We start from the raw sequence: 19,035 nt of genomic DNA, 5'->3' as shown, positions 1-19,035 counted from the left end.
TCCCAACTGACTTGACCCTCAACCCTACTGTACCTAATAACCTTGCTCTTATTCATATTTACTCTTAACTTTCTTCTTTCACACACTTTACCAAACTCAGTCACCACCTTCTGCAGTTTCCCACATGAATCAGCCACCAGCGCTGTATCATCAGCGAACAACAACTGACACTTCCCAAGCTCTCTCATCCACAACAGACTTCATACTTGCCCTTCTTTCCAAAACTCTTGCATTCACCTCCCTAACAACCCCATCCATAAACAAATTAAACAACCATGGAGACATCACACACCCCTGCCGCAAACCTACATTCACTGAGAACCAATCACTTTCCTCTCTTCCTACACGTACACATGCCTTACATCCTCGATAAAAACTTTTCACTGCTTCTAACAACTTGCCTCCCACACCATATATTCTTAATACCTTCCACAGAGCATCTCTATCAACTCTATCATATGCCTTCTCCAGATCCATAAATGCGACATACAAATCCATTTGCTTTTCTAAGTATTTCTCACATACATTCTTCAAAGCAAACACCTGATCCACACATCCTGTACCACTTCTGAAACCACACTGCTCTTCCCTAATCTGATGCTCTGTACATGCCTTCACCCTCTCAATCAATACCCTCCCATATAATTTACCTGGAATACTCAACAAACTTATACCTCTGTAATTTGAGCACTCACTCTTATCCCCTTTGCCTTTGTACAATGGCACTATGCACGCATTCCGCCAATCCTCAGGCACCTCACCATGAGTCATACATACATTAAATAACCTTACCAACCAGTCAATAATACAGTCACCCCCTTTTTTAATAAATTCCACTGCAATACCATCCAAACCTGCTGCCTTGCCGGCTTTCATCTTCCGCAAAGCTTTTACTACCTCTTCTCTGTTTACCAAATCATTTTCCCTAACCCTCTCACTTTGCACACCACCTCGACCAAAACACCCTATATCTGCCACTCTATCATCAAACACATTCAACAAACCTTCAAAATACTCACTCCATCTCCTTCTCACATCACCACTACTTGTTATCACCTTCCCATTTGCGCCCATCACTGAAGTTCCCATTTGCTCCCTTGTCTTACGCACTTTATTTACCTCCTTCCAGAACATCTTTTTATACTCCCTAAAATTTACTGATAGTCTCTCACCCCAACTCTCATCTGCACTCTTTTTCACCTCTTGCACCTTTCTCTTGACCTCCTGTCTCTTTCTTTTATACATCCCCCACTCAATTGCATTTTTTCCCTGCAAAAATCGTCCAAATGCCTCTCTCTTCTCTTTCACTAATAATCCTACTTCTTCATCCCACCACTCACTACCCTTTCTAATCAACCCACCTCCCACTCTTCTCATGCCACAAGCATCTTTTGCGCAATCCATCACTGATTCCCTAAATACATCCCATTCTTCCCCCACTCCCCTTACTTCCATTGTTCTCACCTTTTTCCATTCTGTACTCAGTCCCTCCTGGTACTTCCTCACACAAGTCTCCTTCCCAAGCTCACTTACTCTCACCACCCTCTTCACCCCAACATTCACTCTTCTTTTCTGAAAACCCATACAAATCTTCACCTTAGCCTCCACAAGATAATGATCAGACATCCCTCCAGTTGCACCTCTCAGCACATTAACATCAAAAAGTCTCTCTTTCGCGCGCCTGTCAATTAACACATAATCCAATAACGCTCTCTGGCCATCTCTCCTACTTACATGCGTAAACTTATGTATATCTGGCTTTTTAAACCAGGTATTCCCAATCACCACTCCTTTTTCACCACATAAATCTACAAGCTCTTCACCATTTCCATTTACAACACTGAACACCCCATGTATACAAATTATTCCCTCAACTGTCACATTACTCACCTTTGCATTCAAATCACCCATCACTATAACCCGGTCTCGTGCATCAAAACCACTAACACACTCATTCAGCTGCTCCCAAAACACTTGCCTCTCATGATCTTTCTTCTCATGCCCAGGGGCATATGCACCAACAATCACCCATCTCTCTCCATCAACTTTCAGTTTTACCCATATTAATCGAGAATTTACTTTCTTACATTCTATCACATACTCCCACAACTCCTGTTTCAGGAGTACTGCTACTCCTTCCCTTGCTCTTGTCCTCTCACTAACCCCTGACTTTACTCCCAAGACATTCCCAAACCACTCTTCCCCTTTACCTTTGAGCTTCGTTTCACTCAGAGCCAAATCATCCAGGTTCCTTTCCTCAAGCATACTACTTATCTCTCCTTTTTTCACATCTTGGTTACATCCACACACCTTTAGACACCCCAGTCTGAGCCTTCGAGGAGGATGAGCACTCCCCGCATGACTCCTTCTTCTGTTTCCCATTTTAGAAAGTTAAAAAATACAAGGAGGGGAGGAATTCTGGCCCCCCACTCCCGTCCCCTATAGTCGCCTTCTACGACACGCGAGGAATGCGTGGGAAGTATTCTTTCACCCCTATCCCCAGGGATAATATATATATATATATATATACATATATATATATATATATATATATATATATATACATACATACACATACATACGCACATATACACACACACACACACATACATATATATACATATGAAAAATGTCAGAAATAATTTAGAAAACTGAAACTTCTAGCTTGACATGAAATGAAAAAATGAATGTCACGTAATGGTTCAACCTCTGGCTATGGAAAAGGGAAATGTATAATTTATTTACACAAACGTCAATAGTAGTTCTCATCAATTTAACCACTGTATCAATAAGCTTCAATGTCTAAGCTACATTTTTTCCAGTTTCACTATTTTCTTGTCAAAGCACCATGTATGAAAACTATCACTCCAGTAACACAACTATAAACATTTACTTCCCCTTTAAAAAGTTCTGGAGAAGTCTGTCTCGATACACTGTAGGACACTCTACCACCTGGCGAGGTTTGTGTTGCAATGGTTCTTGATTCACAAACGTAGTAGCATCACAGACTCCTTTCGCATCCGCATGTGGCTACCATGGTGCTGCTGGACCCAACCATATGCAGGTAACCCTATATCGTAAAACTGTCCATGGTGGTTCTGGGGCTGTTGCCCCTTTTTTGGGCAGCATAAGTTCTGACCCATCTTCAAATTTGTTCATGCACTAGGAACAGAGTTACTGAAGAAGCACATTACCTCCAGCAGCAGGAGCCGGCCCATCTTCCCTGGGTCAGGTCATCTTACATGTACCATACTTCATCACCAACATCCAACCTTACTTGCACTGCATAAAAAAAAAAAATATATATATATATATATATATATATATATATATATATATATATATATATATATATATATATATATTATATATATATATATATATATATATATATATATATATATATATATTATATTTAGATATATATATATATATATATATATATATATATATATATATATATATATTTTTTTTTTTTTTTTTTTTCATACTATTCGCCATTTCCCGCGATAGCGAGGTAGCGTTAAGAACAGAGGACTGGGCCTTTGAGGGAATATCCTCACCTGGCCCCCTTCTCTGTTCCTTCTTTTGGAAAATTAAAAAAGAAAGAAAAGAAAAGAGAGGGGAGGATTTCCAGCCTCCCGCTCCCTCCCCTTTTAGTCGCCTTCTACGACAAAATTAAGAGTACAATGTTACTATCAAAGCATTTTACTGCATATAACATGGGATTACATTGCAAGATCATTTTAGGTAAACAACTTTCAAGAAGACTACTTGTTTAGATCAATTTATCTTGTAACTGTTATCTGCATTTAATTCTATACTGTAGCAAAATATTTCTCAGTATGTTGTACCCTTACTTTCTGGAAACACAATCAAACTGCAATGAAATTTACTTTCTGAAAACACAATCAAATAACAATGAAATTTACTTTCTGAAAATACAATCAAATTGCAATGAATTTCAAAGTTATTAATAATTGTAATCATAACATACTCAGCTGAAGTAAATAAAACACATATACCATGGAGTAGTTCGTGAGGCTTTGCTATGGGCAAATATATATATATATATATATATATATATATATATATATATATATATATATATATATATATATATATATATATATATATATATATATATGTATATTTTTTTTTTTTTTTTTTTTTTTTTTTGACGCTGTCTCCCGCGTTTGCGAAGTAGCACAAGGAAACAGACGAAAGAAATGGCCCAACCCACCCCCATACACATGTATATACATACGTCCACACACGCAAATATACATACCTACACAGCTTTCCATGGTTTACCCCAGACGCTTCACATGCCTTGATTCAATCCACTGACAGCACGTTAACCCCGGTATACCACATCGCTCCAATTCACTCTATTCCTTGCCCTCCTTTCACCCTCCTGCATGTTCAGGCCCCGATCACACAAAATCTTTTTCACTCCATCTTTCCACCTCCAATTTGGTCTCCCTCTTCTCGTTCCCTCCAACTCCGACCCATATATCCTCTTGGTCAATCTTTCCTCACTCATTCTCTCCATGTGACCAAACCATTTCAAAACACCCTCTTCTGCTCTCTCAACCACGCTCTTTTTATTTCCACACATCTCTCTTACCCTTACGTTACTTACTCGATCAAACCACCTCACACCACACATTGTCCTCAAACATCTCATTTACAGCACATCCATCCTCCTGCGCACAACTCTATCCATAGTCCACGCCTCGCAACCATACAACATTGTTGGAACCACTATTCCTTCAAACATACCCATTTTTGCTTTCCGAGATAGTGTTCTCGACTTCCACACATTCTTCAAGGCTCCCAGAATTTTTGCCCCCTCCCCCACCCTATGATCCACTTCCGCTTCCATGGTTCCATCCGCTGCCAGATCCACTCCCAGATATCTAAAACACTTCACTTCCTCCAGTTTTTCTCCATTCAAACTCACCTCCCAATTGACTTGACCCTCAACCCTACTGTACCTAATAACCTTGCTCTTATTCACATTTACTCTTAACTTTCTTCTTCCACACACTTTTCCAAACTCAGTCACCAGCTTCTGCAGTTTCTCACATGAATCAGCCACCAGCGCTGTATCATCAGCGAACAACAACTGACTCACTTCCCAAGCTCTCTCATCCCCAACAGACTTCATACTTGCCCCTCTTTCCAAAACTCTTGCATTTACCTCCCTAACAACCCCATCCATAAACAAATTAAACAACCATGGAGACATCACACACCCCTGCCGCAAACCTACATTCACTGAGAACCAATCACTTTCCTCTCTTCCTACACGTACACATGCCTTACATCCTCGATAAAAACTTTTCACTGCTTCTAACAACTTTCCTCCCACACCATATATTCTTAATACCTTCCACAGAGCATCTCTATCAACTCTATCATATGCCTTCTCCAGATCCATAAATGCTACATACAAATCCATATATATATATATATATATATATATATATATATATATATATATATATATATTTTTGTCGCTGTCTCCCGCGTTTGCGAGGTAGCGCAAGGAAACAGACGAAAGAAATGGCCCAACCCACCCCCACACACGTATATACATACGTCCACACACGCAAATATACATACCTACACAGCTTTCCATGGTTTACCCCAGACGCTTCACATGCCCTGATTCAATCCACTGACGGCACGTCAACGCCGGTATACCACATCGATCCAATTCACTCTATTCCTTGCCCTTCTTTCACCCTCCTGCATGTTCAGGCCCCGATCACACAAAATCTTTTTCATTCCATCTTTCCACCTCCAATTTGGTCTCCCACCTCTCCTCGTTCCCTCCACCTCCGACACATATATCCTCTTGGTCAATCTTTCCTCACTCATTCTCTCCATGTGCCCAAACCATTTCAAAACACCCTCTTCTGCTCTCTCAACCATGCTCTTTTTATTTCCACACATCTCTCTTACCCTTACGTTTCTTACTCGATCAAACCACCTCACACCACACACTGTCCTCAAACATCTCATTTCCAGCACATCCATCCTCCTGCGCACAACTCTATCCAGAGCCCATGCCTCGCAACCATACAACATTGTTGGAACCACTATTCCTTCAAATATACCCATTTTTGCTTTCCGAGATAATGTTCTCGACTTCCACACATTCTTCAAGGCTCCCAGGATTTTCGCCCCCTCCCCCACCCTATGATCCACTTCCGCTTCCATGGTTCCATCCGCTGCCAGATCCACTCCCAGATATCTAAAACACTTTACTTCCTCCAGTTTTTCTCAATTCAAACTTACCTCCCAATTGACTTGACCCTCAACCCTACTGTACCTAATTACCTTGCTCTTATTCACATTTACTCTTAACTTTCTCCTTTCACACACTTTACATGTGTCACCAGCTTCTGCAGTTTCTCACATGAATCAGCCACCAGCGCTGTATCATCAACGAACAACAACTGACTCACTTCCCAAGCTCTCTCACCCACAACAGACTTCATACTTGCCCCTCTTTCTAAAACGCTTGCATTCACCTCCCTAACAACCCCATCCATAAACAAATTAAACAACCATGGAGACATCACACACCCCTGCCACAAACCTACATTCACTGAGAACCAATCACTTTCCTCTCTCCTACACGTACACATGCCTTACATCCTCGATAAAAACTTTTCACTGCTTCTAACAGCTTGCCTCCCACACCATATATTCTTAATACCTTCCACAGAGCATCTCTATCAACTCTATCATATGCCTTCTCCAGATCCATAAATGCTACATACAAATCCATTTGCTTTTCTAAGTATTTCTCACATACATTCTTCAAAGCAAACACCTGATCCACACATCCTCGACCACTTCTGAAACCACACTGCTCTTCCCCAATCTGATGTTCTGTACATGCCTTCACCCTCTCAATCAATACCCTCCCATATAATTTACCAGGAATACTCAACAAACTTATACCTCTGTAGTTTGAGCACTCGCTCTTATCCCCTTTGCCTTTGTACAATGGCACTATGCACGCATTCCGCCAATCCTCAGGCACCTCACCATGAGTCATACATACATTAAATAACCTTACCAACCAGTCAATAATACAGTCACCCCCTTTTTTAATAAATTCCACTGCAATACCATCCAAACCTGCTGCCTTGCCGGCTTTCATCTTCCGCGAAGCTTTTACTACCTCTTCTCTGTTTACCAAATCATTTTCCCTAACCCTCTCACTTTGCACACCACCTCGACCAAAACACCCTATATCTGCCACTCTATCATCAAACACATTCAACAAACCTTCAAAATACTCACTCCATCTCCTTCTCACATCACCACTACTTGTTATCACCTTCCCATTTGCGCCCTTCACTGAAGTTCCCATTTGCTCCCTTGTCTTACGCACTTTATTTACCTCCTTCCAGAACATCTTTTTATTCTGTCTAAAATTTAATGATACTCTCTCACCCCAACTCTCATTTGCCCTCTTTTTCACCTCTTGCACCTTTCTCTTGACCTCCTGTCTCTTTGTTTTATACATCTCCCACTGAATTGCATTTTTTCCCTGCAAAAATCATCCAAATGCCTCTCTCTTCTCTTTCACTGATAATCTTACTTCTTCATCCCACCACTCACTACCCTTTCTAATCAACCCACCTCCCACTCTTCTCATGCCACAAGCATCTTTTGCGCAATCCATCTCTGATTCCCTAAATACATCCCATTCCTCCCCCACTCCCCTTACTTCCATTGTTCTCACCTTTTTCCATTCTGTATATATATATATATATATATATATATATATATATATATATATATATATATATATATATATATATATATATATATATATAGCAAGTTGCTAGACGCAGTGAAAAGTTTTTATCGAAGATGTAAGGTATGTGTATGGGTAGGAAGAGAGGAAAGTGATTGGTTCCCAATGAATGTCGGTTTGCGGCTGGGGTGCATGATGTCTCCATGGTTGTTTAATATGTTTATGGATGGGGTTGTTAGGAAGGTGAATGCAAGTGTTTTGGAGAGAGGGGCTAGTATGCAGTCTGTTGTGGATGACAGGGCATGAGAAGTGAGTCAGTTGTTGTTCGCTGATGATACAGCGTTGGTGGCTGATTCGGGTGAGAAAGTGCAGAAGCTGGTGGCTGAGTTTGGTAAAAAGTGTGAAAGAAGAAAGCTGAGAGTAAATGTGAATAAGAGCAAGGTTATTAGGTACAGTAGGGTTGAGGGACAAGTCAATAGGGAGGTAAGTTTGAATGGAGAATAACTGGAGGAAGTAAAGTGTTTTAGATATCTGGGAGTGGATTTGGCAGTGGATGGAACCATGGAAGCGGAGGTGAGTCACGGGGGGGATGTTCTGGGAATGAAGAATGTGCGGAGGGCAAGAACATTATCTCGGAAAGCAAAAATGGGTATGTTTGAGGGAATAGGGGTTCCAACAATGCTATATGGTTCTGAGGCATGGGCTATAGATAGGGTTTTGCAGAGGAGGGTGGATGTGTTGGAAATGAGATGTTTGAGGAAAATATATGGTGTGAGGTGGTTTGATCGAGTAAGTTATGAAAGGTAAGAGAGATGTGTGGTAATAAAAAGAGTGCGGTTGACAGAGCAGAAGAGGGTGTATTGAAATGGTTTGGTCACATGGAGAGAATGAGTGAGGAAAGATTGACAAAGAGGATATATGTATCAGAGGTGGAGGGAATGAAGAGATGTGGAAGACCAAATTGGAGGTGGAAGGATGGAGTGAAAAAAATTTTGAGTGATCGGGGCCTGAACATGCAGGATGGTGAAAGGCGTGCAAGGAATAGAGTGAATTGGAATGATTTGGTATACCAGGGTCGATGTTCTGTCAGTGGATTGAACCAGGGCATGAGAAGCGGCTTGGGTAAACTATGGAAAGTTTTGTGGGGCCTAGATGTGGAAAGGGAGCTGTGGTTTCGGTGCATTATACATGATAGCTAGAGACTGAGTGTGAACTAATGTGGCCTTTGTTGTCCTTTCCTAGTGCTACCTTGCGTATGTCTGGGGGGAGGAGGGTGTCATTTCATGAGTGGCGGGGTGGCGTCGGGAATGAATAAAGGCAGCAAGTATGAAGTATGTACATGTGTATATATGTATGTCTGTGTATGTATATATATGTATACGTTGAGATGTAGAGGTATGTATATATGCGTGTGTGGACGTGTATGTATATACATGAGTATGTGGGTGGGTTGGGCCATTCTTTTGTCTGTTTCCTTGCGTGTCGTAGAAAGCGACTAGAGGGGACGGGAGCGGGGGGCCAGAAATCCTTAACACGGGAGACAGCGACAAAGCAAAATAGATAGAATATATATATATATATATATATATATACATATATATATATATATATATATATATATATATATATATATATATATATCCCTGGGGATAGGGGAGAAAGAATACTTCCTACGTATTCCCTGCTTGTCGTAGAAGGCGACTAAAAGGGGAGGGAGCGGGAGGCTGGAAATCCTCCCCTCTTGTTATCTTTTAATTTTCCAAAAGAAGGAACAGGGATCAAGGCCAGGTGAGGATATTCCCTCAGAGGCCCAGTCCTCTGTTCTTAACGCTACCTTGCTAATGCGGGAAATGGCGAATAGTATGATAGAAAGATATATATATATATATATATATATATATATATATATATATATATATATATATATATATATATATATATATATATATATATATATATATATACTCACAGCAGTATAGTTTATATCTTCCAAGAAATAACAATTAAAGCAGGCGAATATTTGACCCATCGTGGGAGTCTGCTGTTTCTAGCTTATTGGTTAGCTACCATACCTCCAAGAATGAAAGCCATGACCTTGTAACATGACTTCTTTTCCCGTACATGAGATACCACTTCCAGCCTGTCAGGACGTCGAACCATTGTGATCAAGTGAGCGACATCAGCGGTAACTGCGCAGTGCTAAGTTATCGTCTTGCTTATGTTCAGGTTACGACTTAGGAGCATCCATCTAGTCTCCCCGCAATCAAGCGCTGCTAAAATCAAACTTGATGGCTGAGTGGATCATGATGGCGTGGGTCAGACTCCAAAGGCGTAGATCAACCAGGAAGTCGTTCCTGGTTGGTTGATCTTGTTTTGTTTACTGAGGAGTGTGGGACTTTGTATACAGTGGAGAAGCCTTTAATTTCTTTGAAGAGATGGTGATGGTGCAGACCCTGATTTAGAGGCAGGGAATAGGGAGGTTTCTGGTGGTGATGTCTCGGGATCGGAAGAGGGTAAGGTGGTAGACTGGTTTAGAAGGGGTCATGTTAGGTGGGGTTCTGGTTACGGATATCCTCCACAGGAAGGGTGGCTGGTGGAAGAGCTTTATGGCTACGGAGGACACATACATCTGTGGGGACATTCAAGAAATGTCCACCCAGGAGTTCTTTTGGAATCTTAATTGCTGTCATACCATTTTCCCCTCCTTGTATTTCAATTGCTGACAGGGGAAATGGAAGGAGTCAAGCAGGGGGTGTTCATCCTCCTTGAAGGCTCAGATTAGGATGTCTGAATGTGTGTGGATGTAACAAAGATGAGAAGCCTAGATGTTCTGACTGAGTGAAAGGGAGTTCAAGGGTAAAGCGCAAGAGTGGTCTGGGAAAACCTTAGGAGTAAAGTTAGGGGTTGGTGAGAGGACAAGAGCAAAGGAAGGAGTAACACTACTCCTAAAGCAGTTGTTGGAGTATGTGAAAGAGTGTAAGAAAGTAAATTCTAGATTGATGTGGGTAAAACTGAAAGGGAATGGAGAGAGGTGGGTGATAATTGGTGCTTATGCACCTGGTCATGAGAAGAAAGATCATGAAGCAATTGTTTTGGGTGCAGTAGAATGAGTGTGTCAACAGCTTGGATGCACGAGACTGGATTTTAGTGGTGGGTGATTTAAAAGCAAAGGTGAGTAATGTGGCAGTTGAGGGTATAATTGGTGTACATGGTGCATGGGGTATTCAGTGTTGTGAATGGAAATGATGAAGAGCTTGTGGATTTGTGTGCTGAAAAAAGGCTGGTGATTGGAAATACCTGGTTAAAAGATATATATATATATAAATATATATATATATATATATATATACATATATATATATATATATATATATATATATATATATATATATATATATATATATATATATATATATATATATATATATATATATATATATCCTTGGGGATAGGTGATTAAGAATACTTCTCACATATTCCCTGCGTGTCATAGAAGGCGACTAAAAGGGGAGGGAGCGGGGGGGCTGGAAATCCTCCCCTCTCGTTTTTTTTTTAATTTTCCAAAAGAAGGAACAGAGTGGGCCAGGTGAGGATATTCCAAAAAAGGCCCAGTCCTCTGTTCTTAACGCTACCTCGCTAACGCGGGAAATGGCGAATAGTTTAAAAGAAAGGAATATATATATATATACATGTGTGAAGAGGAGAGATGGCCAAAGGGCATTATTGGATTACATGTTAATTGATAGGCTTGTAAAAGAGATTTTTGGATGTTAATGTGCTGAGAGGGGCAGCTAGAGGGATGTCTGATCACTATCTTGTAGAGGCGAAAGTGAAGATATGTAAAAGTTTTCAAAAAAGAAGAGAGAATGTTGGGGGGAGAAGAGAGTGGTGATAGTAAGTGAGCTTGGAAAGGAAACTTGCGTGAGGAAGAAGAAAAATTGAGTGCAGAATGACAAAAGGTGAGAGCAAATGACGAGAGGGGAGTGGGTGAGGAATGGGATGTATTTAGGGAAGGAGTGATGACTTGTGCAAAAGATGCGCGTGGCACGAGAAAGTTGGGGGGAGGTGGGCAGATTAGAAAGGGCAGTGAGTGGTGGGATGAAGTAAAGTTGTTAGTGAAAGTGAAAAGAGAGGTGTTTGGACAATACTTACAAGGAAGGAGTGCAAATGACTAGATGTATAAGAAAAAAAAAGTGGCAGGAGATCAAGAGAAAGTTACAAGGGTTGAAAAAGAGGGCAAATGAGAGTTGGGGTGAGAGAGTACCATTTAACATTAGGGAGGATAAAAAGATGTTTTGGAAGGAGGTAAATAACATGCATAAGACTAGAGAACAAAAAGGAACATCATTGAAGGGGGCAAGTGGGGAAGTAATGACAGGTAGTGATGAAGCGAGGAGATGAAGCGAGAATTTTGAAGGTTTTTTGAATGTGTTTAATGATACAGTGGCAGATAAAGGGTGTTTTGGTCGGGGTGGAGTGAGACGTGAGAGGGTCAGGGAGAATGGTTTTGTTAAGAGACAAGAGGTGGTGAAAGCTTTGTGGGAGATGAAATCTGACAAGGCAGGCAGGTTTGGATGGAATTCCAGTAGAATTTATTGAATAAAGGGGCAACTGTGTTGTTGATTGGTCGGTAAAGATATACATTGTATGTATGAATCATGGTGAAGTGCCTGAGTAGTGGTGGAATGCATGCACAGTGCCATTGTACAAAGGCATAAGAGATAAAGGCAAGTGCTCAAACTACAGATGCATAAGTTTGTTGAATATTCCTGGTATATTGTGTGGGAGGGTAATGACTGAGAGGGTGAAGGCATGTACAGAGCATCAGAATGAGGAAGAGATGTGTGGTTTCAGAAGTGGTAGATGTGTAGATCAGGTGTTTTCTTTGAAGAATATGTGACAAATACTTAGAAAAACAGATGGATTTGTATGTAGCATTTATGGATCTGGAGAAGGCTTATGATAGGGTTGGTAGAGATGCTTTGTGGAAGGTCTTCAGAGTATATGGTGTGGGAGGTAAGGTGCTGGAAGCAGTGAAAAGTTTTTATCAAGGCATGTGTACGAGTAGGAAGGGAGGTGAGCGACTGGTTCCCAGTGAGGGTCGGTCTGCATCAGGGATATGTGATGTCCACGTGGTTGTTTAATTTGATTGTGGATGGGGTGGATAGGGAGGTAAATGCAAGAGTTTTTTAGAGAGGGGCGAGTACGCAATCTGTTGGAGATGAGAGGGCTTGGGAAGTGAGTCAGTTGTTGTTTGCCGATGATACAGCTCTATTGGCTGATTCGAGTGAGAAACTGCAGAAGTTGGTGATTGAGGTTGTAAAAGTTTGTGAAAGGGGAAAGTTGAGCGTAAATGTGAATAAGAGCAAGATTATTAGGTTCCGTAGGGTGGAGGGACAAGTTAATTGGAATGCAAGTTTGAAAGGAGAAAAATTGGAGGAAGTGAAGGCGAAGGTTCTGGGAGTGATGAAGAATGAGTGGAAGGAGAGAACTTTATCTTGGAGAGCAAAAATAGGCATGTTTGAAGGAATAGAAGTTCCAACAATGTTATATGGTTGTGAGGCATGGGTTATAGATAGGGTTGTATGGAGGAGGTTGAATGTGTTGGAAATTAAATGTTTAAGGACAATATGTGATGTGAGGGGGGTTTGATCAAGTAAGTAATGAAAGGGTAAGAGAGATGTGTGGATATAAAATGAGTGTAGTCGAGAGCGCAGAAGAGGGTGTGTTGAAATGGTTTGGACATATGGAGCAAATGAGACAGAAAAGATTGACAAAAAGGATATATGTGTCAGAGGTGAAGGGAACAAGGAGAAGTGGGAGATCAAATTGGTTGTGGAAGGATGGAAAGAAAAAGATTTTGAGCGATCAGAGCCTGAGCATACAGAGGGTGAGAGGCATGCAAGGAATAGAGTGAATTGGAATGATGTGGTATACTGGGGTCAAAATTTTGTCTATGGACTGAACCAAGGTATGGAAATGTATGGGACAAACCATGGAAAGGCCTGGATGTGGATAGAGAGCTGTGGTTTCAGTGCATTACACATGACAGCTTGAGACAGTTTGAACAAATGTGTCCTTTTTTGTCTGTTTTCCTGGCTGAAGCAGGGGGTAGCGATGTTGTTTCCTGTGGGTGGGGTGGCGCCAGGAATGGATGAAGGCAAGCAGGTATGAATATGTACATGTATATATATGTATATGTGTGTGTGTGTGTATGTATATGTGTACATTTATGTATAAGTATGTATATGTGCTCATCTTCCTCGGAGGCTCAGATTTTGGTGTCTAAGTGTGTGTGGATGTAACCAAGATGAGAAAAAAGTAGAGATAGGTAGTATGTTTCAGGAAAGGAACCTGGATGTTTTGGCTCTGGGTGAAATGAAGCTCAAGGGTAAAGGGGAAGAGTGGTTTGGGAATGTCATGGGAGTAAAGTCAGGAGTTAGTGAGAGGACATAAGCAAAGGAAGGAGTAGCACCACTCCTGAAGCACGAGTTGTGGGAGTATGTGATAGAGTGTAAAAAAGAAAACTAGATTGATATGGGTAAAACTGAAAGTGGATGGAGAGAGATGGGTGATTATTGGTGCCTATGCACTAGGTCATGACAAGAAAGATCATGAGAGGCAAGTGTTTTAGGAGCATCTGGGTAAGTGTGTTAGCAGCTTTGATGCATGAGACTGGGTTATAGTGATGGGTGATTTGAATGCAAAGGTGAATAATGTGACAGTTGAGGGAATAATTGGTCTACATGGGATGTTCAGTGTTGTAAATGGAAATGGTGAAGAGCTTGTAGATTTGTGCACTGAAAGAGGACAGGGAATACCTGGTTAAAAAGAGAGATATACATAAATATAAATATGCAAGTAGGAGAGATGGCCAGAGTGTGTTATTACATTATGTTTTAATTAATAGGCATGTGAAAGAGAGACTTTTGGATGTTAATGTGCTGAGATGGGCAGCTGGAGGGATGTCTGATCATTATCTTGTGGAGGCAAAGGTGGAGATACATATGTTTTCAGAAAAGAAGAATGTTGGGGTAAAGCAAGTGGTGAGAGTAAGTGAGCTTGGAAAAGAGACTTGTGTAAGGAAGTACCAGGAAAGATTGAGTACAGAATGGAAAAAGATGAGAGCAAATGATGTAAGGGGAGTGGGGATGGAATAGGATGTATTTAGGGACGCAGTGATGGCTTGCACAAAAGATGCCTGTGGCATGAGAAAGGTGGGAGGTGGGCATATTAGAAAGGGTAGTGAGTGGTGGGATGAAGAAGTAAGATTGTGAGTGAAAGAGAAGAGAGAGGCATTTGGATGATTTTTGCAGGGAAATAGTGCAAATGACTGAGAGATGTATAAAAGAAAGAGGCAAGAGGTTAAGAGAAAGGTGCAAGAGGTGAAAAAGAGGGCAAATGAGAGTTGGGGTGAGAGAGTATCATTAAATTTTAGGGAGAATAAAAAGATGTTTTGCAAGGAGGTAAATAAAGTGCGCAAGACAGGAGAACAAATGGGAACTTCGGTGAATGGGGCAAATGGGGAGGTAATGGGGAGGTAATAACAGGCAGTGGTGAAGTGAGAGGGAGATGGAGTGATTATTTTGAAGGTTTGTTGAATGTGTTTGATGACAGAGCGGCAGATATGGGGTGTTTTGGTCGAGGTGGTGTGCAAAGTGAGAGGGTCAGGGAGAATGATTTGGTAAACAAAGAAGAGGGAGTGAAAGCTTTGCGGAAGATGAAAGCCAGCAAGGCTTTGAATGGTATTGCAGTGGAATATATTAAAAAAGAGGGTGACTGTGTAGTAGACTGGTTGGTGAGGATATTCAATGTATGTATGGTTCATGGTGAAGTGCCTGAGGATTGGCAGAATGCATGCATAGTGCCATTGTACAAAGGCAAAAGGGATAAAGGTGAGTGTTCAAATTACAGAGGTATAAGTTTGTTAAGTGTTCCTGGGATATTATATTGGAGGGCATTGATTGAGATGGTCAAGGGTGTACAGAGCATCAGACTGGGGAAGAGCAGTGTGGTTTCAGAAGTGGTAGAGGATGTGTGGATCAGTTGTTTGCTTTGAAGAATGCATGCGAGAAATACTTAGAAAAACAGATGGATTTGTATGTAGCATTTATGGATCTGGAGAAGGCATATGATAGACTTGAAAGAGATGCTTTGTGGAAGGTATTAAGGGCATATGGTGTGGGAGGTAAGTTGCTGGAAGCAGTTTAAAGTTTGTATCGAGAATGTAAGGCATGTGTACGGGTAGGTAGAGAGGAAAGTGATTGGTTCCCACTGAATGTTGGTTCGCAGCAGGGGTGCATGATGTCTCCATGGTTGTTTAATTTGTTTATGGATGGGGTTTTTAGGGAGGTGAATGCAAGAGTTTTGGAGAGAGGGGCAAATATGCAGTCTGTTGTGGATGAGAGGGACTGGTGACTGATTCAGGTGAGAAACTGCAAAAGTTGGTGACTGAGACTGTTAAAGTGTGTGAAAGAAGGAAGCTGAGAGTAAATGTGAATAAGAGCTGAGGGACAAGTAAATTGGGAGGTAAGTTTGAATGAAGAAAAACTGGAGGAAGTGAAGTGTTTTAGATATCTGGGAGTGGATTTGGCAGAGGGTGGAACCATGGAAGCAAAAGTGAGTTGCAGGGTGGGGAAGGGGCGAAGGTTCTGGGAGCATTGAAGAATGTGTGGAAGACAAGAACATTATCTCAGAAAGCAAAAATGGGTATGTTTGAAGGAATAGTGGTTCCGACAATGTTATATGGTTGTGAGGCATGGGCTAAAGATAGGGTTGTGTGGAGGAGGGTGGATGTGTTGGAAATGAGATATTTGAGGACAATATGTGGTGTGAGGTGGTTTGATTAAGTAATGAAAGGGTAAGAAAGATTTGTGGTAATAAATAGAGTGTAGTTGAGAGAGTAGAAGACGGTGTATTAAGATGATTTGGTCACATGGAGAAAAAGAGTGAGGAAAGATTGACAAAGAGGATATATGTGTCAGTGGTGGAGGGAACGAGAAGTGGGAGACAATATTGGAGGTGGAAGGATGGAGTGAAAAAGATTTTGAGCAATCGAGGCCTGAACATACAGGTGGGTGAAAAGCGTGCAAGGAATAGAGTGAATTGGAATGATGTGGCATACCAGGGTCAACATGCTGTCAATGGATTGAACCAGGGCATGTGAAGCTTTTTTTTTTTTTTTTTTTTTTTTTTATACTTTGTCGCTGTCTCCCGCGTTTGCGAGGTAGCGCAAGGAAACAGACGAAAGAAATGGCCCAACCCCCCCCCCCCACATACACATGTACATACACACGTCCACACACGCAAATATACATACCTACACAGCTTTCCATGGTTTACCCCAGACGCTTCACATGCCTTGATTCAATCCACTGACAGCACGTCAACCCCTGTATACCACATGACTCCAATTCACTCTATTCCTTGCCCTCCTTTCACCCTCCTGCATGTTCAGGCCCCGATCACACAAAATCTTTTTCACTCCATCTTTCCACCTCCAATTTGGTCTCCCTCTTCTCCTCGTTCCCTCCACCTCCGACACATATATCCTCTTGGTCAATCTCTCCTCACTCATTCTCTCCATGTGCCCAAACCATTTCAAAACACCCTCTTCTGCTCTCTCAACCACGCTCTTTTTATTTCCACACATCTCTCTTACCCTTACGTTACTTACTCGATCAAACCACCTCACACCACACATTGTCCTCAAACATCTCATTTCCAGCACATCCATCCTCCTGCGCACATCTCTATCCATAGCCCACGCCTCGCAACCATACAACATTGTTGGAACCACTATTCCCTCAAACATACCCATTTTCGCTTTCCGAGATAATGTTCTCGACTTCCACACATTTTTCAAGGCTCCCAAAATTTTCGCCCCCTCCCCCACCCTATGATCCACTTCCGCTTCCATGGTTCCATCCGCTGACAGATCCACTCCCAGATATCTAAAACACTTCACTTCCTCCAGTTTTTCTCCATTCAAACTCACCTCCCAATTGACTTGACCCTCACCCCTACTGTACCTAATAACCTTGCTCTTATTCACATTTACTCTCAACTTTCTTCTTCCACACACTTTACCAAACTCAGTCACCAGCTTCTGCAGTTTCTCACATGAATCAGCCACCAGCGCTGTATCATCAGCGAACAACAACTGACTCACTTCCCAAGCTCTCTCATCCCCAACAGACTTCATACTTGCCCCTCTTTCCAGGACTCTTGCATTTACCTCCCTTACAACCCCATCCATAAACAAATTAAACAACCATGGAGACATCACACACCCCTGCCGCAAACCTACATTCACTGAGAACCAATCACTTTCCTCTCTTCCTACACGTACACATGCCTTACATCCTCGATAAAAACTTTTCACTGCTTCTAACAACTTGCCTCCCACACCATATATTCTTAATACCTTCCACAGAGCATCTCTATCAACTCTATCATATGCCTTCTCCAGATCCATAAATGCTACATACAAATCCATTTGCTTTTCTAAGTATTTCTCACATACATTCTTCAAAGCAAACACCTGATCCACACATCCTCTACCACTTCTGAAACCGCACTGCTCTTCCCCAATCTGATGCTCTGTACATGCCTTCACCCTCTCGATCAATACCCTCCCATATAATTTACCAGGAATACTCAACAAACTTATACCTCTGTAATTTGAGCATTCACTCTTATCCCCTTTGCCTTTGTACAATGGCACTATGCACGCATTCCGCCAATCCTCAGGCACCTCACCATGAGTCATACATACATTAAATAACCTTACCAACCAGTCAACAATACAGTCACCCCCTTTTTTAATAAATTCCACTGCAATACCATCCAAACCTGCTGCCTTGCCGGCTTTCATCTTCCGCAAAGCTTTTACTACCTCTTCTCTGTTTACCAAATCATTTTCCCTAACCCTCTCACTTTGCATGTGAAGCATCTAGGGTAAACCATGGAAAGTTTTGTGGAGCCTGGATGTGGACAGGAAGTTATGTTTTCAGTGCATTTCACATGACAGCTAGAGACTGAGTGTGAACGAATGTGGCCTCTGTTGTCTTTTCCTAGTGCTACCTCATGCACGTGCATGTGTATAGATATATATGTCTTGTGTATGTATATGTATGTATACGTTGTAATGTATAGGTATGTATATGTGCGAGTGTGGGCATTTATGTATGTACATGAGGGTAGGTTGGGCCATTCTTTCGTCTGTTTCCTTGCGCTACCTCGCTAAC

The sequence above is a fragment of the Panulirus ornatus genome, chromosome 55 (genome assembly GCF_036320965.1).
Source record: "Panulirus ornatus isolate Po-2019 chromosome 55, ASM3632096v1, whole genome shotgun sequence".
In the NCBI taxonomy this organism is placed as follows: domain Eukaryota; kingdom Metazoa; phylum Arthropoda; class Malacostraca; order Decapoda; family Palinuridae; genus Panulirus; species Panulirus ornatus.
Note: the sequence above shows the minus strand (reverse complement) of the source record.